The sequence below is a fragment of the Giraffa tippelskirchi genome, chromosome 5 (assembly GCF_054371585.1).
Source record: "Giraffa tippelskirchi isolate mGirTip1 chromosome 5, T2T-mGirTip1v1.2.pri, whole genome shotgun sequence".
NCBI lineage: Eukaryota > Metazoa > Chordata > Mammalia > Artiodactyla > Giraffidae > Giraffa > Giraffa tippelskirchi.
Window position 1 is genome coordinate 110,791,210 of NC_137279.1, and position 25,516 is coordinate 110,816,725.

General features: G+C 46.5%; 1 protein-coding gene and 1 long non-coding RNA gene across 3 annotated transcripts in view; one reads left to right on the forward strand and one right to left on the reverse strand.

The window, feature by feature from the left end:
• Nucleotides 1–25,516, forward strand: part of KCND3 (potassium voltage-gated channel subfamily D member 3) — a 224,069-nt gene that overhangs the window by 163,645 nt on the left and 34,908 nt on the right. The gene's annotated exons all lie outside the window — the stretch shown is intronic.
• On the reverse strand, nt 1,110–23,658 carry LOC145506987 (uncharacterized). The gene is made up of 4 exons (XR_014054488.1): nt 23,513–23,658; nt 22,935–23,055; nt 22,579–22,621; nt 1,110–2,516 (listed from the first exon to the last, which is right to left on the reverse strand). It is a non-coding gene; the product is annotated as an uncharacterized LOC145506987 (long non-coding RNA).

The window sequence follows — 25,516 nt, forward strand, 5'->3', positions numbered from 1 at the left end:
TGTGTTTTTTATTAAAACTACATTGATACCTAGACATTTGTGTATTTCCTATTGTGCTTGTTCAGGCTTCCCTGGTAGCTCAGCTGGTAAAGAATCCTCCTGCAATGTAGGAGACCTCGGTTCGATTCCTGGTTGGGCAGATCCCCTGAAGAAGGGTTAGGCTACCCACTCCAGGATTCTTGGGCTCTCCTGGTGGCTCAGACAGTAAAGAATCCACCTGCCTGCAATGTGGGAGACCTGGGTTCGATCCCTGGGTTGGGAAGATCCCCTGGAGGAAGGAATGGCAACCTACTCCAGTGTTCTTGCCTGGAGAATCCCCATAGACAGAGGAGCCTGGTTAGCTCAGAGAGAATACACAAGCTTTGGAAATTTACCGAACTTTTGTGAACCTCAGTGTCCTCTTGTATAAAATAGAGCTCATCATATGAACCTCACAGGGTTTCTGTGGGATCACGTGCATGACTGGGCCAACACACAGTCAGCATTTAGCCAGCAGTGACTGCTATTCTGCCCCTCCAGCAGGGCTAGGGAAGTGCTGGTATTCTGAGTACCCCATCCATAGGGCCTCTCAGGTGAAATGGTGGCTGCCCTTGGTGGCTCTGGGGGTTCAGAGGGGAAGAGCCATTCTAACGGGAGATGAACTTGAGAGAGAATAACAATGGAATCCACATCACTGGAGGGCAGACTGAGAATGATCATCTGTTAGAACCACTTTCTGTGGAGCTCTTAATTGTCAAGAAGGTTCTGGGTAAAGCTGGAGACCAAAAGGTGTCAGATTACTGGGAAAGAGGAGAATTGGATGGATGAGAGAGACATGAAGTCTCTGCAGAACTACCCAGCAGTAATTATACCTTAGGAGACAAAAAAAAAAAAGAGAGAGAGAAGGCAAGAGGTCCAAGCTGGCAGTGCCCAGACAAGGACACAGCAAAAGGAATGCAAGTGACTTGGTCCCTTAGGATTCCTGTTGACTTGTCACATATCTCAGATGACCAGAAGTCTTGTCCTGAATCCACCCATGTGAATTTCAACACCTTTCAGGGCATGAAACCATGCATTATACCAAAAAAATCTCCTTACACAAGAGATTTCTAAAGATATTACCACATGCCTTTGGAGAAAAACAACAATGTATTAAAAAAATTTTTTTACAGTGCCTGGAGGTACGATAGACAATGACAGATGGATCTGGATTTACGTAAAATGACACAGACACTGATTTGCTGAATATTTTTGATAAAATCAACAACTAAAATGGATCACCCAGACCCACAGTTCCCCACCCAACCACTGCCAAGAAGCACAGCTCTCAGCAGGGGCCAAGCGAAAGATGTGAATGCAGAGTGTCCAAAGGTCAAGAGTTAACCCCCCCCATTAGGCTTGGCTGCTTCCCTTCCAGACCTCCTGCCAGCACTGCCTCCACCTCTGCAGGTTGCTTTGGAGGATAGTCAGCCTGGAGTTTCTCCAAAAAACAGCGCTAGCTTAACTCTTAGATGGACGGAGAGCCCTCCAAGTCACCGGGATCCAGGTTGCTGTCTGTCGCTCCAGGGTGGTTCGAACTCACTGGATGCAGATGAGTTGAATTATCTGTGCTCAGAACAAGTCCCCACATTTGAAGAAAGATATTGACAGACTAAAGCATGTCCACAGTTGAGCAATCTGGCTGGTGAGGGGCCTGAGCCATGACCTGCTAGGAAAGTTGAAGGAAGATGCAGAGGGATCTGCTGGCTGTCTTCAAATGCCTGCAGAGTTGTCATATAAAAAATGTAAGAAACGTGCTCCATGTATCCTCAGAAAGCAGAATTAGGACCCAGGTATCCTAGTTAGGGGCTTCCCCAGTGGCTCAGTGGTAAAGAATCCACTGGCAATGTGGGAGATGCAGGAGATGTGGGTTCGATCCCTGGGTTGGGAAGATCCCCTGGAGGAGGGCATGGCAACCCACTCTGGTATTCTTGCCTAGAGAGTTCCATGGACAGAAGAGCCTGGTAAGAGTCATACATGACTGAAGTGACTGAGCATGTACACATGCTAGTTAGGGGCATCCCTGGTGGCTCAGACAGTAAAAGAAACTGCTTGCAATGCAGGAGACCCAGGTTCAATCCCCGGGTTGGGAAGATCCCCTGAAGAAGGGAATGGCAACCCACTCCAGTATTCTTCCCTGGAGAATTCCATGGACAGAGGAGCCTGGCGGGCTACAGTCAATGGAGTCACCAAGAGTCAGGCACAACTGAGAAACTATCACTTTCACTTTTTCATACAAGTTAGAGGGAAGCAGATTTTGGCTTCATCTTGAGGAAGACTCTCTCATGGTTGGTGTCTCTGATAATCTGATTGCAAGGAAAAGTGATCAGGTTCTTCATTGTGACCAGAGTTCAAAGACTGGATGGCTTCCCGTGCAGCTTGCTGTTGAGAGGTTCTATTTTGGATAAAAGATCGGATGAGGTGATCTAAATTCCTTTCCAAGCTTCAGATCACATTCTCAGTCAGTAGGGAGAGTAGAAACTGAGGATCATAACAACCTGCAAGTCAATCAAGGCAGAGAGAACTGAGATGAGTATGTTAAGCTAGGAAAAATATCTTTTAAGTTTGATAAGACTAAAGTTCTGGTGTTAAGCTCTTGGGTTTTGTTTTTCAAGCTCTTTTTAAATAGAAGGAGCAGTAAATCTGAGTCTGAGCAACAGGATTAGAACTCATTTCTGTTGTAGTGTTTAGAGACACCTGCCCCTCATAGGAGTGTCTGCAAGTTCTAGTGGGCATCAGAGGCTACTTTTGTTCCCAGGTATTTTCCTCTTCTCACTTTCAGGTGGTCCCAGAAACAGGAAGAGAGCTGGATGAACATACCTAAAGCTCTCCGTGGCTTAACTCCTTGGTCTGGTCCCATGTGAAATGGCATGAGTGGAGTGACCCAAGTGTCCATCTCAGATAACTCAGAGCTATACTTCCTATGTTGTCCAGGATGTATTCCTAACTGTGGGAAACCAGCCTTCTTCCCAATTTTAGCCTGTGTGTTTGGGCCCTTCACCCATATCCTGGATAGTCCATTTTCCTCCTGAAATAAGCCCTGGTCAGTGCCACTTCTTGTTGGGTTTTCTTTCTTTCTTTCTCAGCTTTAGTCAGATTAGTTTGTTCTTAAAGGTTTTTAGCTATCACTGCCCACAACCACCTTCCCTGAACATCTATGTATGTACCATTTATCAGTTCTATATTTAAGGAGATGTCCCCCAGATTAAGAAATTGATAAAGAAAGTGACATTGAGAGACCCCGTCTGAGACTCCTGGCCTTTGTGTATGGGCAGCAGAAGGCTGAGTAATTATTCCAGAGATCAGCACCATCAATATTTGGACAGCAGTATCCTTAATTCATTCTCTTCCTCATCCAACAAATTCTGGCTGGCTTGATGCTCTTGCTTCGACCTGTCTGAATTTCTTATTTTGAGCATGATTCCTAAGGAGCTGAGAACTTGTTACAGGCTTGACGTATAATTTCAGGCAAGTCATCTTTCCTTTCTGGGCCTCAGGCTCCTTGTCACTGAGCCTTTGACTGCCCCTATGGGCCATGCTGGGGAAGGCCACTCGTTAAGGATGCACTGGATGCCGACAAAACAGGTGCACATGTTTCAGGCTGCTTGCAAGCAAGAGAAAGGTCTGCACTAATCATCCCAGAGTCTAAAAGGTTTCCAGCATCTGTCAAGATCCAAGAAGTGTAAACTGGGCGCCATAATTGGGCTTTAGTATCTCCAGCAAGTTTGCTTGACACCTCTGCAGAGCAGTGGATGGATCAGACATGGTGTCAAATGGCGAGCCTGTTAATGTGCAAAGCAGAGAGGTGTCAAAACTGGCAAAAAGCAAAGCCTTCATTTCTTCTCTGTCTCCATGAAAATGAGTGAATGCGGAAGCTCGGCTGTCACCAGGAACCAGGGACCAAGGCCAGCTTGACAACACTGCCAATGTTTGGTCCTGCTGCTTTCCTGGCTCTCTCCCCTCTTGCCTCCCACCTGCCCCTGAAACTTTAATTATTTCCTGGACCTGGTATAATGTCTGTTTGCTGGTGAGGGAAGAGAGATGGCTCCCATAGAAATACAAAAGCCTGTCGACTTTCACAGCAACCATGGGGAATAGAGTGGCTGTTTTTAGTTACAAAGACATGTTGGTGAGAAGATTTACCAAAGGTGTATTTATTCATTAGAACTACCCTTCCGTTCAGCCTAGTTATTTCCAGCATCACATTTGTCACTCTGCCACAACATTGGTGGGGCAGGAGACGGGGAGCTGGGGGAGACACACGGAGAGAAACTCTATCTGAACTGAAAATTGAACTTTCAGATGAAGGAGTTGTGAGTCTAAGTCAAGCAGGACCTGGGGACCCCCTCCATGTTCACCTTTCCCTGCACTGGGCTTAAAAATAATTCAGGCTGCCCTACCCTTTAGGGCAGCGAGGTAGGCTTGGAGAAATTTTCAGAAAAGATGAAAACAGTTTAGAGAAGGAAGAGATATAAAGTTATAGAAGAGATAATTGGAGAATTGCATTAATGTTTATTAAAGATAGCTTTGATTGGCCAAACCCTCCCTAGAAACTTTTCAGGAAATTAGAAAGTCTCCATAAAGAAAAAAAACAAACCCAGAAAAATAATTGCCAGATCTGATCCGTACTGTCACTCAGCATCCCAGGCTGGTCTCAGAGTTTGAAGCCTCATGGCCACAGTCCATGGGGCCACAGAGGATTGGACACAACTGAGAAACTAACACTTTCACCTTTTTTTCGATTTCACATTAAAAGAAAAAGGGGTTACAGACCTTGAGGCTAGGAGGAGTGCTGCCTGAATTGCTCTACCTCAATTTGTCTGAAGGTCTGTTTAGTTATAAAATTCATGCAAACCATGTTTGCCTTTAATATAAAAAGAGTGATTCCCCACATCTTCTAGTTTAATAGAGCAGTTCTCAACCTTTCTGATCTCAGAAAAATTATTGAGGATCCCAAAGAGCTTTATTTTTGTGGGATGAATATGGTATGGAATTTTTTGAGTATTTAAAATATTCATACATTAATTTATTTAAAAATAATAATTCATTGCATGTTAACGTAGTCTTATAAAAATAGCTGTATGTTCAAAAATAACAAGTGAGAAGAGTGGTGTTATTTTACATTGTTGCAAATCTCTTTAAGGCCTGCCTTAATAGAAAACAGCTGGATTCTTGCATCTACCTCTGCTTTCAATCTGTTGTTCCATGTGGTTTTAGCTGAGGTATCTGAAGAAAACCTAGACCCACACAGCAATGCCAGGACTGGGGTTGGGAGAAGCAAGGCACCTAGGACAGAAGATTTAAGTAGGTACCCTCATCCAAGGTCATGCCAGCACAGGGTCGGCTCTGAGAGTGTGGGCCTCCTTAAATTTGGCATTCTAGGGGCTTCAGAAGCCTCACACTAGTCCCAGCCCTGTCACACAGATATGGAGTTGGGAAGGCAGGAAGTACTGTTATAGCCTCGTCAGGTAACGGATATTATTTTTTCGTGCATGTGTTTGTGCTCAGTCACTAAGTCGTATCTGACTCTTTGCAGCCTCATAGATTGCAGCCTGCTAGGTGCCTCTGCCCATGAAATTCCCCAGGCAAGAATACTGGAGTGGGTTGCCATTTCCTCCTCCAGGGGATCTTCCCCACCCAGGAATCAAACCCACGTCACATGTGTCTCCTGCATTAGCAGACGGATTCTTTACCATTACACCACCTGAAGGTAGTAGGTTAGTTGCATTGTGGAATCTGAACCATACAATGTACTTTTCATACCATGTTTACAACTAAAATCGATTGTTCATTCTTGCACTCCGAATGGACCTTTACCCATATAGTCACTGACTCTCTGAAAGAGTCTCAAGACCCAACCCCCAGGACTCTACAGACCATAATTTGAAAACTGCTGGCTTCAGAGATGCTCCAGGAACTGCAAGGAAGTGATCATAGCTGGAATGTAGGCAGATACAGAGTCATGAGTAAGTCCAAGAGGCTTAAGAACTAAACTGGGGCCAGACCTGAGCAATAATATATGCTACACTAAGAAATGGGCTTGTGTCTTTAGCCTTCTAAGGAGCCACACTAGAGTCTTAAGCAGAGGAGTGAAGGGATCAGATTTGAATTTTAAGATTCATTTAGTCATTTGTTTAACTGATATTTATTGAGCTCCTTTTATATGCCAGGCACTGGGAACACTGAACAGAGAAGTTTTCTGCCTTCATGGAACTTATATTCTAGTGGGGAAGCAGAAAATAAATAAATATAGACTGAGATCCACCCTGCTGGCAATAGTGGACGGACTGGTAGAGAATTAGACCAAGGGGAGGAGAGTGCAGACAGTTGTAATAATAGTCCAGGGAAGAGATGATGGGGACCAGGGGAGTAGCAGCAGAGATTAGGGGAGGGAGCGCTAATGAGCAGGATTGACATTAAAGACATGCTAAGCCATGTTCCTATAGTGGGGAGTGTAGGATGGTGCCCTGCGTGCTAACTCAGGCAGTCAGGGGGCACTGCCCCTAAGATGGCACATCCACAAGGAGTAGCACTTGGCTTTGGATCACCAGCTCAGTTCATAGCTTGCTGAGACTGGAGTGCCGGGGAGAGGGGGTTCATTCAGGTGGAGATGTCGAGTGAGTTGTTGGATTATATGAGTCTGATCTCAGAATGGAGGACTAGTCAGGGACTGAGATGTAAGAGTTGTCACTTATTCTGGTGGTGAGCGGATAATGTCACCCAGGGACAGTGTTCAAAGCCAGGAGAGACGACAGCCAAGGGACACTAACATGTCTACCTGTTCTCGTACTTGCTTCGAATTTCACATCTTAAGGCAGACATGTCGTCTCCCCACTCCTGAAGGCTGTTCTCTGTCTCGTTAATGATGCTGTTGACCTTAGGAGCTCCCTCTTGCTCAGCCGTCACCTACCATGGCTTCGTGGTTTGTCCAGCTCACCCTCTCTTACTCTGTACACCCCTATTACCCACAGCATTCCTAAACTGCTGCCTTACTCTTCCACTCTGTTCTGTCTGGAAAGCCATTTCATCGCCCCCTTCTACATTCAGCAGAATCTTGTCCACCTAGAGAATTCCTACTCATCCTTCAAGAACTGCTCAAGCACCCACTTTCATTTTAGGTCTTCTCACCCACTCCACCTCTGACCACACACAAAAACACACCATCAGACATGGTTGGTCATCTTCTCCCTAAGTTTCCAGTCTTCCTCATCTGCCGCATTCTAGCACTCATCACACAGTGGTGCAACCATTTGTCCACGTGACTTTCTCCTGACTAAAGTGGAAGTGGGAAATATGTGATTTGTCATTTTCACTTTGGTATCTAGGATGATTCCTGAATGAGTGCTGAGACCTCAACCTAATGAGTTTACTGGGGAAGAAAGACTGCCAAGCACCAAGGCTGGAGAAGTGGCCCTACCAGCCCACGGACCCAGCGACAAGGCCAAAGGGAGCACTACTTGGGGTGTGAGCAAGGCTGCAGAGGGCTGCAGGCATCACAAAGCTGAAAGGCAGCTAGGAGGTGGTGCCTTGGTTCTGGGCACCTCATTTGTTCAGAGAAAGACCCCAGCAATGACTAGTGTGGCAAAGCAGCGGCGGGGGGCGGGGGGAGCGGAGGCGAAGAGGGTGCTGACAACAACAAAGGGCAAAGCCAAGTGTCCAAACAAGAGGACAGAAAGCTGAGCGGAGTTTGCAGGTGGGCTCCCTCCAAACCCCAGCCTACCAGGCTTGTGGCACCTAACAGATCCCAGGGCTCCCCCAGAAGTAACAGTGAAAATCCATCCTCCCTGGACAGGCCTGGGAACTAGGGACTACTGAGCTTTCTTGGGAACCTAAATAAATATCTCTGAGCCTTCCAACAAGAGGGCTTGTCAAGGCAGCAGCTGGCAGCACCTGAGACACACAGAGGGCATTTGTTGCTTGAGGAGACAGGGAGAGAGCAGGCTCAACCAGGAGAGAGGGTTCACATTGTGACCAACGGGAGATGGAGCTGAAGAGTATACACGCACTCTTCTTTGTCTCTTCGAACAAGAGCAGTAACAAGCTAAAAGCCGACATAAAGACAGAAGCCTATAAAGCGAGACAGTTATTATGAGACAGCCACAGGTGGATGGAAGGAAAAGCTGGGTCCCAGCTTTGTTCACAGAGCCCTGGAACACTGTGTGAATGTCAGGTTCTGTGAGGGAGGGTAAAAGCCTTTGTCTGATTTTGATGCCAGAACTGAACACAGCCCTGAACCCAGCAAAAGTGGCTGGAACCCTGGTCACTGGGCTTCCCATGCCCAGTTGTGCCCCATCAGGCCACGCTTCTTGCAGCGGAGGGGCAGAGGGACGAGCCTCGGGCTCCGCATCACCCCTTTGGAGAAGCCCCTGAGCCGAAGAGGAAGGAGATGGAATAGAACAACCCGGAAGCTGCAAACCTTTCTTACTTGCTCTCTATCCCAGGACTCTAGAGAAAGAATGGCAGGACCAGTGAAGCTCCATTTCTTCTTCCTCTGCTCATCCCTGGCTGATCATCAGGGTGTCTGGAGCAGGAGGGAGGGAGGAGCTAGATGAGACCAACACCACCCACTTGGGGAAGGGGGTGTCAGAGGGGAGTGGGACAATATATAGACTTTGGAGTCAGGCAGGCTTTTCTAACTAAAGCTTTGAAACCTCTCTGAGTCTCAGTTTCCTCATATAGAAAATGGGTATAATGGACTTCCCTGGTAGTACAGTTAGATAAGAATCCACCTGCCAATGCAGGGGACATGAGTTTGATCCCTGGTCTGGGAAAAATTCCACATGTCATGGTGCAGAGCAACTTAAGTCCATGCACCACAACTACTGAGCCTGCCTGCTGCAACTGCTGAACCCATGGGCCTAGAGCCCATGCTCCACAACAAGAGAAGCCACTGCATTGAGAAGCCTGCACACAACTAGAGAATAGCCCACACAACAACAAAGACCCAGCACAGCCAAAATAAATAAATAACTAATGGGTATAATAATATTAATAGCACCAGCTAATAGGATTGGTATCAGGAGTGCATAAGCTGATGCATATATAGTTGTTAGCTCAGTGCTTGGCATATACTAAGTGCTCACTTCAAGTTAGCTATTGCCATTGTAATCACTGCAGTTATCTGTTCTGGGCTCTCACTGGGCTTAGGAACCCCAGTACTTGACTTGCAAAGTCAGCAGGTATGAAATTCTGCCTGCTAAGTGTCCTGGGGTCCCTGGGAAGTGCTGAGATTTCTATTCAAATAGGATTAACACAGGAGACCTGGGTTCGATCCCTGGGTCAGGAAGGTCCCCTGGAGAAGGGAATGGTGACCCACTCCAGTATTCTTGCCTGGAGAATTCCATGGACAGAGGAGCCTGATGGGCTACATTCCATGGGGTCACTAACAGTCAGACATGACTGAGCAACTAAAACATCTTCAGTGTGAGCTGTTATTCTTATTATTATAGGAAATCCATGTCTCCCATGAGTAAGGACTTTGCCACGTCCTATGAAAACCCTGAATGAATTATTCAGCTTTAGGAACCTTTCAGAAACTATGAATTCATGAACATAATAACCCACTTGTGAGCAACCTTCTGACTCAAACAAGCATTAACAACAGAAAGAGTAAAAACTCTACATCATGCCTGAGGGCCTGAGACCCAAACATCTCTGTGTCCCTAACAGGGATCAAGTGGGGGGCAGTGCATGCAATGGGCAAGCATGCCGGGTCACAACAGACACATATCCTAGACCTGGGAAGTCAGGAGTAACGTTATTATGATCCCATGGCTGCTAGAAGAAAACATATCTCACAAGGAATGAGAGACTCTAAGAACAGAATTATAACAATAAAAATCACATGTAATTCTAACTAGGAAGAAAATAGGGCACCTAAAAACATCAGTGTGGCTACATGAGAAACCTCTAATGAACCTGGAGTTTAAAAGTCCAACTGGGAAAAAATACAGTTGCAGCAAATATTGGATGAATGGTTAATATCTTTAACACATAAAGAGTTCACACATATCAATAATAAAACCCCTAAAGCACAATGGGAAAGTGAGCCAAGGATGAGATAAACAATTCACTAAAGAAGAAATAAAGCCAGCTTTCCAAAAGATGAAAATTCTTTAATCTTACTTGTAATCAAAATGAAAATTCAGACAAGATAGCTACTTTTGCCTTGCAAATTTGCAAACGTTTCTAGTTTTTTAAATGAGTATCCAAATCTGGTAAGTGTGCAGCAAATAGTCCCACTCAAACATTGCAGGTGGGATATGGTACCCAGGACAGTCACTTCTTAGATCTATCCTGTGGAAATAGTGCTAATCCAGAAGTTATTAATAGTGTTATTTGTACAAGCAAAACTTAGAAGTAATTAAAATGCAACCATATAGAATGATGTTTTCAAAAATATTTATTTATTTATTTGGCTGCACTGAGTCTTAGTTGCAACCCATAGGATCTTTAGTTGCAACATTCAAACTCTTAATTGCAACATGTGGGATCTAGTTCCCCAATCAGGGAATTAACCGGGTCCCCTGCATTGGGAGCTGGTGTCTTAGCCAGTGGACCACCAGGGAAGTCCCTAGAATGATGTTTATGATGAGTTCATGGTGGTGTGGGAAAATGCAGGAGACAAAACTGCACAGATTTTTTTTTTTTTTTGTATATTTACAACAGACTCACAAAGGGATTATTAATACCCCTTAAATCTTTTTTTTTTTATAAATTTATTTATTTTAGTTGGGGGCTAATTACTTTACAATATTGTAATAGTTTTTGCCATACATTGACATGAATCAGCCATGGGTTTACATGTGTTCCCCTTCCTGGACCCCCCACCCACCTCCCTCCCCATCCCATCCCTCTGGGTCATCCCATTGCCCCGGCCCTGAGCCTTTGTCTCATGCATCGAACAAGGAATGGTGTTCTGTTTCACATATGATAATATACATGTTTCAATGCTATTCTCCCAGAACGTCCCACCCTCACCTTCTCCCTCAGAGTCCATAAAATTGTTCTATGCATCTGTGTCTCTTATTCTGACTCGCATATAGGGTTATCGTTACCATCTTTCAAATTCCATATATGTGCATTAGTATACTGTATTGTTGTTTTTCTTTCTGGCTTACTTCACTCTGTATAATGGGCTCCAGTTTCATCCATCTCAGTAGAACCAATTCAAATGTATTTTTTTTAATGGCTGCACAGATTTTTAAAACAGCAGCAAGAAAGACTGGTAGAAAACAAAATACTAACGGTGGTGTCTTTGGGTAATGGAACGATGGACAATTAGTTCTTTGTGCGTTTCTGCTTGGTGGTTAAATTTCCCTCAATGAACACACATGACTTTCATTATAGAAAAAAAAGAAATTTTAAAAGTTCAGTAAATATGAAAAGACTAGAAAGAAAGTTACATAATTGAAGACAAATGCAACAGACAAGTGCAGTCCTGTGGCCAATGTCACCTTACACCTTAAAGCTTCAAGTGGGTCTGGCTTGTGGGAAGTGCTGTGATCCACCCAAAGAACTTAAACCATGTACTCCCAGGAATGCATACACAGCAAGGAAGCACGTGAGAGTTGACAGGAAAAACTGAATACAGTGGGCTGTTGTGCTAGAAAGGGAGGAGGATCCTGGACCACAGACTCATGGGTCAAAAAATCATAAGAGTTTTGGGGCATTAGTGACCCCCAGTGTAGTCTACCGTTCCCCATTGTGTGGTGCCTGGACCACTGGCGCCCCTAAAAATGACTCTAAATGAAGCTTGAGGAAATTTTGGTGGTATACGGATGCAGAATTAATTTTTTTAAGCTTTTTCTTTTCAATTTTCTGTCCATCTTTCCAATCATACCAAGGAGAAAGCCTTAGTTTGATGACTTAGATTAGTCTCGTTGAATGAGTGTTGTTGTGAATCTCTCTTCCTAACAAAGCATGTGCAAGCTGCAAGCTCTGTACCTTCGGCAGGCAACAGCATCTGGCTGGCATTTAATAATGCAGGTGGTGTGTGGACAGAGCAGAACAGCCAGGGCAGGAGAAGGAGGAGTGGAGTGTGGTAAACACTTGGGCATCTGGAACATGAGGGGGCAGGAAAGCGGGGTGGCTGGTTGTGAGTCACCCGGCTAGCCAACGGCTGCTGAAGCCTGGACACTTCCCCCAAGCCCCCCATCAGCTAGGAGCCCTCCCCCGATGCTCCCCTGCCTTCCACACAGCTGTCTCCTCTAGGTCAGTATCTCTCTCCACTTTCCTCTAAGCAGCAGATTTACCCTGTCTTGTTCTTTGCTGTGATCGTCATTTCTTGTTTGGTTTTGTTATGTTTGTTGTTGGGCTTTGTTTTTTCTTTGAGTTGGGAAGGGCATGGGATCATGCTAGCAGCACAACTAAAAACGTTTTTAGTGTGCCTCTGCACTTTTCCTAAGAAGCCAGCATCTTCCACATCCTTCTCTGGGGGCCGTGCTTCTCCCCAGTGCTGGGCTTTGTCTATTCACAACTAAAGCAGCCTTTTTCTTTTGTTTTCAGTTTTCAAATGTGAATTTGTACAGAGAGTCCCCAGCATGGCTACATTAGTGGCTTTAGATGCCTCCTGATTGGGATTATTTGTGCTTGTATAATCAATTTCCCCTAAGGTCTCGGGCCGTGGGTTGGTACCTCCTGGTCTTGCCTGGGCTGCTAACTAGCTGAGGGACCTTGTGTGAGTCATTCAGCCTCACTGACCGGCTCATAACCCCACCCCACTTCACTGTGAGGGTCGCACAGGAGGACCAAATGAGCTGCTAGTCACGAAGTGCTTTGCAGGACAAAAACACCCCACAATGAAATGCGTTATGCAGCTCCTATTTTCCTTTTGCTTTTCCCATCAAGGAAAATGTTCTTCATATTGAAAAACATAAAACCAGCACCATTAAAAAGAACCAAAGCTCAAAATGGGAACAAAGAGAGAGAGTAGAGCAGTCTTTATATGAGCTCAATCTCTGGATGCCTTAGAAGCATCAGGCCTGATCTGCAGGCTGGGATGTGACATGAAGGCCATGCTGTGCTGGGGACCAGAGTAGCTTCAACGGAGGGAGAACAGTGGGACAGTGGGGACTTTGGCCGCTGTTAAATGTGAGACCCCGTTTAAAGGAACGGGAAGATTTAGATAAAAAAAACTGAAGGATGACACACATACCACTGCTTGCTTAGGATAGGGATTCTTCCAACAACCTCACAAATTACCCTGCCCCACCCCCAGGACACTCTTTGGGATCTTTGAAGAAAGTTCACCATCTCCCCAGCAGCCTACTTGGTGGTACTGGCAAAGAAGTAGAGAGACCCTGGAGCAGTAAGACCCCCGACTCCTGTGATTCCACCCACAGCTCAGCCCCCAGGCTGGGCCCCACCACCATCTGTCTGGATGCAGATGGCTGCTCCACACTTATAAACCATACGACCTGCTGCAGGGGGCTGTGTCTTGGCTTTCCCATCTATAAAGTGGAAATGGTATCTCACTCAAAGGCTTGTTGTGAAGTTTAGAAAAGATGACATGAAATTCTTAGCACAAAGTGCGTTCACAAGATATTAGTTCTTTTCCCCGTCTCCACTTCTCATATCCCTATTTCTGATTATACAGAGGGAATTGCTTCTACAAAAAAATTAACATAAACTCCCAAATGATCCAGCGATTCCATTTCTGGGTATATACTCAAAAGAATTGGAAGCAGAGACTCAAACAGATGTTTGTACACCCATACTCATAGTAGAGTTATTCACAACAGCCAAAAGGTAGAAGCAACCCAAATATCCACCCACCACAGATGAATGGGTAGACAAAATGTGGCACACACAATGGAATATTACTCAGCCTTAAAAAAGGAAGGAAATTTTCTCCCATGCTACCGTATGAAAGGACCTTGAGGATGCTATGCCAAGTGATTAAGCCAGACACAAAAAAGACAAATATTGTATGATTCCACTCATATGAGGTACTTAGAGTAATCAAATTTATAGGGACAGAAAGCTGAATGGTGGCTGCCAGGGACTATGGGGAGGAAGGAATGAGGAATTAGTGTTTAATAGGCATAGTTTAAGTTTGGGAAGACTAGAAAATTCTGGAGATGGATGGTGTGATAGTTATAAAGTGTAAATGCATTTAATGCCACTAAACTAGACACACCTAAAAATGGTCAAAATGGTGAATTTTATGTTATTTATATTTAACCCCAGTAATAAATTGCTTACGTAACAACAAAAAGAAAGTGAAAGTGAAAGTTGCTCAGTTGTGTCTGACACTTTGTAACCCCAAGGACTATAAAGTCCATGGAATTCTCCAGGCCAGAATACTGGAGTGGGTAGCCTTTCCCTTCCCCAGGGGATCTTCCCAACACAGGGATCGAACCCAGGTCTCCCACATTGCAGATGGATTCTTTACCAGCTGAGCCACAAGGGAAGCTAACAACAAAAAGGTATACCTTAATTTTAGATCATGACACTATTTCAGAAATATTAAAATGTAAAAGTCACGTACATCTTAGAATAAAGAGAATATGATTTTTAACATCAAAAAAATGAAAGAAGACACACAAAGAGGAGAGTAGAAATACCATTCATCAGGGCGCACTGTCAAGGACATAAACCAGGTCTTAGCGGAGAAAATCTCAGAATGTAGCTTATAATTCCTGAAAGGAATCTGAACCCCCACCACTCGCAGTCCCAGAAGGTGGGATAAACAATGAGGAGATGAACCCCACTTCCTGACTTCCGTGACATCAGCACACACACCCCTCAGAGCCAGCTGTGCTCACCATGTCCCTTCCAAACAGCAGTGGGGCTACAGCATGCTCCCTGGCCCAGTGACTGCTCCTGGCCCCCCATCCAGGAGCCCACTGTCTGCTAACAGAGGTCACAGGAGCCCAGGGTGAGGGGGCACCTGGGGTACCCGGCTGCTAGCACTACAAGAGGAGAGGATAGGATGCTGGCTGGACCTCTGGCTGGTGTGGAGGAATGGGAGGGGCTTGCAGCTCACCACGGGGTGCATCCAGTTGTCCTGAGTCCCACAGCCTTCAGGCTGCCCCCTGGAAACCTGGAATCCCAGAGTGATCCTAAGGCCCAGGTGGACCCCAGAGCGGGCCACCCTCAGCTTCCCGAGCAGGCAGGTAACAGACCTCCCCAAGTCCTCTCTCCAGCACCACCACAGACCCAGGACATTTTAAAAGGCCCACAGATGAGGGCTCCAAAGAAACCCAAATGTACTTTCAGGCCTCAGGCAGGGCTGAACTCACACGTACAGACAGGTCCACACCAGGCGCCCCATTGCCCAGATGCTGAGGCCATGGGCTCCTGTCCTGGACAACTCCACTACCAACTAGCTGTGAGGTAACTGGGCTCTCCAGACCTCTAAAGCTGGATCTGTTCCCAGCCCTGGAACCTCTGCAGACAGGGAAGGGAGATCTCTGTTCCTCTCCACAGGCCTCCCTAGGCACCTGAAAGGACACTGAGGATTGACAGATCCTGCCGTTGGAGGGAGGTGTTATATTTATAGTACCAGCAACTCAATGGACATGAATTTGAGCAAACTCCGGGAGATAGTGAAGGACAGGGAAGCCTGGCGTGCTGCAGTCCATGGGGTCACAGAGTCGGACACAACTTAGCAACTGAACAGCAGCAACAACAAATTTGTTTCCTAGGGCTGCTGTAACAGAGTACCACCATCTCCGTGCTTAGGATGACAAAAATGTATTCCCTTGCAGTTCTGGAGGCTGGAAGTCAGAAACCAAGGTGTCGGCGGGCTGGTTCCTTTTCAGAGCCTCTGAGGAAGAACCTGCCCTCTGCCTCTGGGCTGGCTTGTCTGGTTGCCCACAGTTCTTGACTTGTACGTGCGTTACTGGAATCTCTGCCTCCATCCTTACATGGCCATCTTCCCTCTGTGTGTGTTCACATCTCCCTCTTCTTATAAGGACACCAGTCATTGAGTTAAAGGCCACTCTAATGCAGTATGGCCCCATCTTAACTTGATTACATCCACAAAGACCTTCTTCCTGATCAGGGCACATCCACAGGTTCCAGGGGTTAGAATTTCTAAATATATGTTTGTAACAAGATGCAGTTCAACCCAGAGAGCTTCTGACAGTAAGAGTGAAATAATGGAGCAAAAAAGAAACAGCAAAAACTTTATAGAGCCAATCAGAATTGGTCTTCTTACCCTTTCAGAGCCTCAGTGTTTCCAACTGTGAAATGGGGTAACAGTGTCTACCTTGCAGGATATAATATGTGCAAGGCAACTAGCACACAGTAGGCACTCAGTAAGTCAGAACTAATACTGTTATAACTCTTATTATCACTATCATTTTTAGCCAAACTGCAGAGATGTAACTGGAGCACAGGGCTTCCCAGGTGGCACTAGTGGTGAAGAACCCACCTGCCAGTGTAGGAGACAATAAGAGATGCAGGTTGGATTCCTGGGTGAGGAAGATCCCCTGGAGGAGGGCATGACAATCCAGTATAGAATCCAGTTCAAAACAGAATCTCCATTATTCTTGCCTGGAGAATCCCATGGACAGAGGAGCTTGGCAGGCTACAGTCCAAAGGGTCACAAAAGAGTCAGATACGACTGAGGCAGCTTTGCACATACACACAACTGGAACATAGCAAAATACCCTGGAGGGAGACTAGATCAGAGTGTGGGAAACAGGAGTAGTCTAAGAGAAGAGAAGCTATGAAGTAAGCCTGGGAAAGATGGCTAGGATTTTGACAGGTCAAAGCTTCAGGGGAAGGAAACCCAGGAGGTAGGAGCTCCACAAACAAGCCTTGGAAGCAGGAAAGTGTAAAGCGTGTTTGAAGAAGAGCTTTGAGTTCCATTTGGCTGGAACTTGGGAAATGAGTGAAGAGTAATGGTAATTAAGATTGTAAAGGAGCATTTGGACCACAGAACACAAGGAGTTTGCACTTAATTCATAGTCAATGGGGAGCCCATGAATGTTTTTTGGAAGGAGGAAGGCAATTAAACCTGCATTTAAGAAAATTAATCTGGCTGCAGTGAGCAGAATCAGAAAGCCCTGGAGCAGGCAGTGATTAGGGCAGAACCTGGAGGAAATCCCTGCAGGAGGTGACAGTCTTCCTGTTCCTGGATAAAGTATGAAGGTGAGTTGTAGGATGTGCTTTGGGACTCATCACTCGGTGTGGCCACTCAGACACAGTGTGTGACCTCACACACTGGTTACCCCATTGTTAGTGGTTGGCCAAGTGAAATAAGCCAGAGAAAGACAAGTCATGCATGGCATCACTTATATGTGGAATCTAAAAAAAACAAGCAAACCAAGAAACAGAGAGTTAAATGGAGGTTTCCAGGTTGCAGGGTAGGGGAAATAGGGAGAGGTTAATAAAAGGGTACAAACTTTCAGAGGAGCTAATATAAAACATGGTGACTGTAGTTCATAATGCTGTATTGTATAACTGAAATTTTCTAAGAAAGTAGAACTCAAATATTCCCACTAAAAAGGAGGAGGTAAATATATGAGGTGATGGATATGTTAATTAACTAGATGAGGGGCATCCTTTCAGAAGTATATACGTGTGTCAAGTCATCATGATCTACACTTCAAATATCTTACAATTTTATTTGTAAAATTTATTTGTGAAAGCAGCTCATGCAAAGGCCCTGCTGAGAGAGTAAAACTCAAATGTTGTCACAAAAAGAGAAGATAAATATGTTTTGTCAATTATACCTCAATAACACTGAAATTTAAAAAAACAAAACAAAACAGGGTGACCAGTGACGGACACTTGGTGATCTTTAAGACCCTCCCACCAGAGGGGTGCTCTTATCTATTAATAAGAAGATGCCAGCAGGGCCTTCATCTTTTCTTTTCTAGCGAGAACATTTGAGTTTTACTCTCTTAGCAAAAGGGTACATGGAGGTGGGAGTGGGGAGGGCTCATCACTCAGCGTCTGCCCCCTGCCCTGCCCCTTCTCCTCCCCACTGGGAGACTGGCAGTTTGAGGGAGGCCAGAGCCCAGTCAGGCTGCTCAAGAGCTGTGAGCAGGCTTAATTGCTGCACATTAACTTAACTTTCACCTCCGTCTTACTTTAGAATTCTGTGAATATTTATGAGTGCGCTCTTGCTTAATGAGTAGAGGAACAGAGACATTAATGAGCTTTTTATCCCTGTTGGGCTTGGGGAATTTTTTTGTTTGTTTCATATCTCTAAGCTGAATTCTAGCTCTGCTGTACCTTTTTTCCTCCTGGATCCTTAGAGGTGAGACCTGTGAGACACTTTTCACACCCATCATCCAGGCAGAATCTAAGCACACAAAGGTGGAGGGGCAATGTGTGTGTACCCATGTGTGCATGCGTGTGTGTGTGCCAATGAAAGACGGTGTCTGCTTATGTGTGGCCACACATGGGGATGTGTGAGCTCTCCTGCAATCAAAGAAGGCCTGTCCATGTTCAAATGAGAACCCCAAATTGCTTCTCCTCTTGAGTTGGGCCTCTCAGAGATGAGAGGAAAAGTGAGGCAGGGCCTTTTATCTTTCTGAGGGTCTTCTTAGAGGTAGCTGAGGTGTGGGGCTGGGCATCCCCTGGGCCCAGCATCTAGGGCCCTGTGCTGGGATCTCCTCAAAATGGGACAGAGCCTGAGGCCTGTGCACCTGCCCGTGTGAGCCTGGAAAGCTGAATGAGGCCCAGATCTGCCCTGCAGACCTGGGGGAGGGTCAAGGAGGCTGCTCAGAACAACCAGCCTGGGGCTTGAAGCCAGAAGGCAAGCTTAGGGGGACGATGCACATTCTCACCTGCACCCAGAAAATTTGGAGAACATCAGTCCTGTTCCCCTTGGGTTTTAGCCCAGTCTCTAAGGGATATGAAAGCCTGGCCATTGCATATTTGATCAATTAGTAGAAAAACAGAAGAGGCCCCAGAAGGGTGAAAACCCCTCCCTGCTAAAACATTGGGTTGTTTCTCCCTCAGCCTTTCAGCTGCTGGAGACCCTCCACCTCTCTCTGCCTGAGAAGAAAGAAGGTGGATAAGATAGGAGGAAAAAAGTAACTGTGACTTCCGGTCGCTCAAACCTAACCACTCTTAATATTTCTGTATTTTTATGTATAGCTTCCATTGTTCCCTTTGCCTAGCTCAATGGCCAATCCCCTAGTGTAAGCCATTGGGTCAGTACCAAGTTTGTGCTATTATGAACAATGCTGAGTTGAACATTTTTATGCATGTACTTCTGAATGACACTCAGATAAAATTACTGGATCAATGGTCCTGGACACTTTTACATCTCTTGATGGATACTGCCAAGTCACTTTCCAAAAGAGTTGTACCAACGGGCAGTATATTAAAGTGCCCATTTCAATGCATCCTCAATGGGACTATTTTCTTATTTTTTTCCTAATTTTTGCTGATTCAATGGGCTAAAATGATAGTATTTCCTCACTGCCTTAATTCACATTTTTTAGTGTATAATGAAGCTGGATTCTTTTCCAGGTGCTTATTGATTAGTTGGAGTGTTCACAGTTCAAAAGTTAGGGGGGGAAAAGTTTATTTGTACACGAACTGTGTGTGTGGACATGAGGAATGTGCTGTGTGTGTGTATATGTGTGTGTGTGTGTGTGTGTGTATGTATGTGTGTGACTTTGCAGGCTGTACAAGCATCTCTGAGACCAGATGCTTCCATTTGTATGTTTGTAGGTGTGACTGCATGTAGTTGTGATGTGTGGTTATTTTCACCTTCTGTGGGCGACAGGGAGGTGAAAAGCTTTGGAAGAGCTTTTGTAAGCTTTGGAATCTTTCAGGCTGCAGTTCGGTGTCACCAAGTGGGTAATTATATGAGTTGGGACCAGTTACTTGGCCTTTTGCTTTAAGTCTTTGTTTTCTCATCTGTAAAATGGGGCTAATAATAATTATGACATAGAACTATGGAGACTAGTACATGAACCAATGAAGGTACAACAGAGGCCCTCCTACCCAGAGTTCCCCTTGTTTTTCCTCAGGTTTGGGTGTAAAGATGGGTATGTTTGTATGTTGGTGGAGACCCGTGGGGTGACAACATCCTAGAGAACCATGGCAGCCTCTTCTCTGTCCTGCAGTCCCTAGCAAAAAGCCAAGTCACTCTTCAGGCTCTGAAAATGTCTGTGTGGCATGAATGGATGAACCTCTATATAAGCACATATAGGGCTTTGTTGGAAGAAACAATAGGATCTGAGTTAATTCCACTCTAATCATCCTTACCTCCCTCAAGTTCTTGAGAGCAGGGCAGGTCTTGGGGTGGCCCTTTTCAGCCTGATGTGTTTCATGAATGAAACACATATGCCCATGAGAGAGGGAAGAGGCTACTAGCAGGAGGGCATGTGGGAAACCCTCCCCAGAGTCAGCATGGCCAGCCGACAGCTGGAGATGTCATCAGAAGGTATTCTCAGGACTTGCCCCCTTCCCAAGGAGGCAGCAATGGCCAAGTACAGGCTCTGGGGTTCACATCCTGGCCTCATTGTATTGAGCTATGGGGCTGAGGCAAGTCATTTATACTGTCTCTGTCTCAACTTCCTCATCTGTAGAATGGGAGTCTGATAACACCTGCCTCCTAGACTGTCATGAGGATTAAGGGAGATCATTCATGAAAAGCTCAGGAAGGTGAGCTGCTTTTATTCTCATTGTAACCCCAGCCTGCCTTGTTTTCCCTCACTTTCTCCCCAGGTCCTGGGAGGGGCTGCTGGCCATAGAGGAGGGGCTGGGCAGGATTCTAAGGAGGAAGACTTTTCTGTGTGTGAATATCCATGAGAACCCAGAAATTTCTTCTCACCTTCTGCCAGACATCTCTAAAGAGTGGGGCTTATGAACTGGTCAAAATGGCAGACCAAAAAGAAGAGGAAGGAAAGGGAGGGAAGAGGGGAAAGGAGGAAAGAGAGGGAGCGTCACTGTGCTATCAGATTCCTGAAATTGGCCAAGGGGCCAAGGGGCTGGTCTGAAGGGCAGCATGGCACAGAAAGCTGGAGCTGGCACGCCGCAGGCAGGATCATTTCCCCGAATGCAGTCTGGAACCCCACCCCCTCAGACTCTGGCCCTGTTCTGCCACCAAGGCCTTAAGGGTTCAGATGCATCCTTGGGCCTCAGCTGTCCCATCTGCCAAAGAGAGAAAATTGACTACTCCTCTTAGAAGCAGGAGAAAGCTAAACTGACCAAAAGTCTGCCCACTGCTTTTTGTTCTTGGGAATAAAGGCACCACCGCATGAGTCAGGGTACAAATATAGTCAGGTCTTCCACTATTTGATCAAATACTAGGGCACTGGGCCTTCCTCATATGGCTAAGCAGCCACATCCTAGGGACTTAGGCAAAGAAGATAAATATGTACATGGCTAAGACAGCAAAGCCAAGGGCTACAGAGGTAGATTCAGTTCAGTTCAGTCGCTCAGTCATGTCCAACTCTTTGCGACCCCATGAACTGCAGCACGCCAGGCCTCTCTGTCCATCACCAACTCCCAGAGTCTACCCAAACCCATGTCCATCGAGTTGGTGATGGCATCCAACCATCTCATCCTTTGTCGTCCCCTTCTCCTCCTGCCCCCAATCCTACCCAGCATTAGGGTCTTTTCCAATGAGTCAACCCTTCGCATGAGGTGGCCAAAGTATTGGAGTTTCAGCTTCAACATCAGTCCTTCCAATGAACACCCAGGATTGATCTCTATAACTGAGGGGAAATTCAGCCAGCATCTTGGCAGCTGGGCCTGGGTCCCCTCCACCAGCAGGACATTGGAAGAAATAGGACCTGAACTTTAGCATCCATCCTCTGGCAATAACCTCCCAGCTCCCAAAGCAGATCTTTATCCCAGAAATAGGGGTTTCTCTAGTAATAAGTTCTCTTCTCTGAGCATTTGGTAAAGCCAGATTAGTGAGAGATAAGAAAATAAGAAGATGACAGAAGCACCTCAATCACTCATCATTCGCTAATCCCTCATGCAGCACCCACGGTATGCAGAACTCAGGCTCCATCGTCAGACCCAGTTCTTGTCCTTAAGACACACCCATGTCTTATTGCCATGGATGTTCACATAGTGAAGGCCCAATAAATGTTGTTTTCTCTTATCACTGTGGAATCTGCAATGCTCTCCCAGGTTTCCCCAGGAAATGTAGGGGTCACCTCCTGCAGGCCCCACTTTGGTCTGTGAGGCGTCTATTTTGAAGCTTACCCTGCTGCATTGTAATCAGTCAGGTGATATTTGGGCTCGTCCACTAGTCATCACATCTCTAGGATGGGCACAATGACACTGCTACATCTTTCTCTGCCCAGTGTCCAGACAATGCCTGGCATGAGACATATGTGAATGAAGCCTATTCACGTCAGATGCTACAGATCTATCTCAGATAGTGGGCTCTCCAAGGGCAGGCCCACTTCCTTTGTTTACCTCTATACTGGAGACCTACCCTTGGGCCCAGTACATCATCAGTGCTCCTCATCTGACTGGTGTATTCAGCAAATTCTGTAAACGCTCAGACAACTCACAGTATGCAGGTGGGGTAGGGGCCCTCAACAGAGGGAGATGATATGTACAACACATTCAGCACGGAGCATGACAAAAGCATATGCACTCACTGAATACGGTTATTGTTACCTTGAGCAAGTCACCGAATGCATCTGGGCCTCAGTTTCCTCATCTGTAAAATGGGAGAGAAATCCCAGTTGCCACAGGATTCTTGTGGATGAATCCTAGCAAGTCCTTGTCTGTGTCTGCTGAACCCATCTGCACCCTTTGACCCAGCTACAGAGCAGCACCTGGCTAGGGGAGATGCCCAGAGCAGAGCCCCCTCACCTGGCACAGGTGTGCAAGGCATGGGCCCCTCTGCCCTCGCTGGAGCCTCGGGATGCTCACCCTGGCTACAGCAGCAGCCCCTGCTAACCCCAGTGACCTGGACAAATATTTGCGCTCTGCATTATGCCGTGATGTGAAGATGGTCCAGAGGTACTGACCTGGAAGATCAGGTGCCTCAGCTGCAGGAGAAAAGGCATGGCCTCGTCTCTGATGCTCAGCCTCCTCGTTGCCATGGCTCCTTTCCGACTCTTCATGTATTTTTAAAAAATACGTAATTTCCTAGAGGGAAAATAAATTGGATTGTGCATTAATCTGAGGGACTGTGGTCTGATAAGGCTGGCACTGAAACTGCTAGCTTCTCCTCCTCGCTAGGGTTCAGAGGGTGATCTGGGGGCACCCTGGGACCCCATGTGACCTCTCCCCCATACCTTCTCCACGCAGAGGGCACTCCCATATGGTGGGCCTTCAGCTACGCCTCCCTGCTCTTCTCTAGCCAGATTCCCAGGGGCCTGAGGTTATTCACCCGCCTGTGGGTGCCCCCTCCTCCCCGCTTCTTCACCTGGGAAGCTGAACCAGCTGTTCCTGCTTCCCCGGTTCTAGTCAGCAGGCCCTCTCCTGGTGGGGGCTGAGGGCAGAGGATGTTGGGAGAACACCTGTCTGAATGTCCCAGGGGCGGAGCAAAAGAAATCCGAAGGGTGGGAGTGCAGGCGTGTGTTCCGCAGGGTATGAGGCTCACCTCCTGCCAGCCTGCGCCCAGCAGCCGATGTGTGGGGCTTTGGTTCAGATACTGGTGTGAAACAGAACTGGGTTTGAGGCCCAGGTCTACTGCTTATGAACCGGGTGACCTCAGTGAGGCTGTTAAATGAGTCCTGGTGTCACCATCTGTGAAGTGGGGATAAGAGAACCTACTTCACTGAGCCCTCGGGCAGATTAAAATGTAAAAGGTCCAAGGGAAGAAAGTGCTGCCACAGTGCTAGCATACAGTAAGCACTCAATAAGTATGCACTGCCCTTATTTTTAATAGCTTGCCTATTTCATGCAGGGATCCTACCCCAGCTCACCTTGGAGGAAAGCTCCTTAACCCAGACCCTCAGCACTGAAGCCCTGACTGCTCCATGTGTACAGTCGTGGGCGCCCAGGGACCCCACTGACATGTCTGCATTTTCAGAATGCCTGTTGCAGAGTGTGGCATAGGGACAAAACCAACTTAGTAGCTGACCCTGCGGTGTGAAAACCGGCTTCCCCAGTGGTACCAGCAGAGCCAGGGAGCCAGTCCTGACGTCCTCTTCCCACCCTGTCCTCCCCGACCAGCACAGCTACTGCTCAGGGAGCATTTAGCAGGAGTCAGCACTGCAGGAACATCACCCTGCCCAGGAATTAACATTGTCCCCAGTTAGATGAGAAGACCAAACCTCAGAGAGACTGACCCATGTGACACCACAGGTAACAGCCAGAGCGGTTCCTGCCTGTTCTTAATCCCCACACTGCACCAACTGCCTCTTGGTCCCTTGGAATCACTCTGTGCTGGGCCTGGGAACAGGTAGGCGGGAAAAAGGTAAAGAGATGTCCAAGTCTTAATTCTCTAGACCCCAGACTCAAGGGAAAATGCCAGTTACTCACCTCTTCCCAGTGATTAACATCTCTCCAGGGAAAGTTTAAAATAGAAATTTTAGTTATACCTTAATGGAGCTGAATGATTTCTGAAAACAATCAAGCCTTTGTCCTTTGCAGCCAAAACTGACTGCTTGGAGCTAATGGAGTGGACAGAGGCACAGAACATCGATCCCCATAGGGGATGGTCCTAAAAGTGCCTTTGACTCGGGAGTTCCATTGGCCTTTACCCAGGGACCCAGAAACGCATGCCCAAACCCTGTGGATCTGCTCACCCTTCCACCCTTCCATCTCCCATCACTCATCCATTCCACTTTAGCTGAGCCCAGTACCCAGATAAGGACAGACACCACCCAGATAATCCAGGGTTCTTTAGCCTGTTTCCTGAGCACCTTCTATATCCCAGGTACAGTCAGAGCTGCCTGGGTCAAGGCACCCAACAGTAAAAATACATTGGCTTCTGTATTTGTATAGTGTTACCTGGTTTTGTCCAAGTTCCTTGACATCTCCTTTTGACCCTCACCATAACGCTGCCCATGGAACAATGTATATAAAACACATGGCTTGAAATGCAGCACCCTGTTGTCCCACTCCAAGAGCATGAATCCTCTTTTTCTCCTGTGTACAAATAGCACGCGGGTCACCAAACTTACTGAGCAAAGGAGGAAATGTAAAGCACAGAGAGGAAAACAACGTGCTGAAATTCACAGAGCAGTGAGAACCAGGACCCCTCCCCCATGAATGGTGCTATCCAGATGCCCTCTCCCCTTACTCGACAGTTTTATACAGATAAAATCTGTTTAAATTGACTATTGATTGTGGTGTTGGGAAGGTGTGTGTCAGCCTGCCTGAGGCCCACGTAGGTGCAGGCTGCACAGACTGAGACCAATTATTTTAGCCCCGTCATTAGCTTGCCTACTCTTACAGCTGCCACAGCCCTTCGCAGCAAAGTCCCCAATTTGTTATACCCCAGGGAAATCCCCTGTTCTTTGTACACATACACACACACAAAAAAAAAAAACAGACACAGTCTGGAAAAGATATGGCCAAGTTTTACTCTTTTTTTAAGTCACTCAGTGGAGTGTTCCTTTGTCTTTTCTGTTATTAAAGCCTTGGGCTGACAGCTGCA